The sequence below is a fragment of the Cebus imitator genome, unplaced genomic scaffold, assembly GCF_001604975.1.
Source record: "Cebus imitator isolate Cc_AM_T3 unplaced genomic scaffold, Cebus_imitator-1.0 Scaffold709, whole genome shotgun sequence".
NCBI classification, from domain to species: domain Eukaryota; kingdom Metazoa; phylum Chordata; class Mammalia; order Primates; family Cebidae; genus Cebus; species Cebus imitator.
Genome location: NW_016108024.1, coordinates 333,188 through 334,429, shown reverse-complemented (window position 1 = coordinate 334,429; position 1,242 = coordinate 333,188).

Sequence of the window (1,242 nt, the reverse complement as noted above, 5' to 3'; positions counted from 1 at the left end):
TTTTTTGAGACAGAATCTCTCTTAGCCACCCAGGCTGGAGTGCACTGGTGTGATCTCAGCTCACTGCAACCACCATCTCCTGGATTCAAGGGATTCTCCCGTCTCAGCCTCCTGAGTAGTTGGGATTACAGCCACTTGCCATCATGTCTGGCTAATTTTTGTCTTTTAGTAGAGATGGGGTTTCACCATGCTGGCCAGGCTGGTTTTGAACTCCTGACCTCAGGTGATCCACCCGCCTCGGCCTCCCAAAGTGCTAGGATTACAGGCATGAGCCACCGTGCCCAGCCTGAGTCCATCAGGACTCAGGACTTGCTTCTAACCTCCAAGCAGTCCTTGGTCACTCTTGGGCATAGGCCAACTTAACTTTGGGAGGAATTTAGTTTGTGATTTAAACTTAAAGCAAGGATGATAATAGCCTTTCCCAAAACTAAGCAGCCTTTGTAAAATTAATGAAAGTTCACAACGTTAGGATTATAAGAGGAACCTGAATTCTGCTAAGATATAGAGTATAGTTAAACAATACCCAGCCATTGTTCTGGAGGTCACAAGATTTGTAACTTCTAGAATTACTCCTGTGGATAACATCACTATTGTAGAACCTAAGATTGGTCTTCTGAGATATTTTTCAGACTTCTGCATTCTGACAACCAACTGACCCAACTGAGAGGCGGACTCCAGACTCATGACACAACTGATCCTGTGCGCTCCCTCAACCAGACGCAGTCTCAGCACATGACCGTAGTTTTTCACACCTCTATGATTGCATCCCAAATCCCAAATGCAGCATGCATTCCCTAGTCCCCTGTCCACCAACTGTCCTTGAAAACCTCTAACTTCTGAGCCTTTGGGGAGACTGATTTGAGTAATAACTCTGTCTTCTGCATGGCTGACCTTGTGTTAATAAAGCTTTTTTCTCTACTGCAATAGCATGGTCTCAGTGAATTGGTTTTGTCTGTTGAGTACACTTTCAAGGAAACACTAAGGAAATGCCTTATTTTAGCTGCCTGGTCAGTTCGATTGTTTGGGTTTCTGGGTCTTCCTGTTTTCAAGGCTGGTTTGTAAATCCTGAGCTATAGAGGAGCTGTGTGTTTTCTGAAAAGAGCAGATGGGCCCTCTGGTCCCCAGCATGACCCCCTCCCCCAATGACTTTTTATCCACCTGGAGGTTTTTGCTCTTGGCTGCTGGCCCAGGCAAGGGGCCTGTGCCCATGAAAAACAGTGGGTTTCTAGTCTTCTGGGGTTC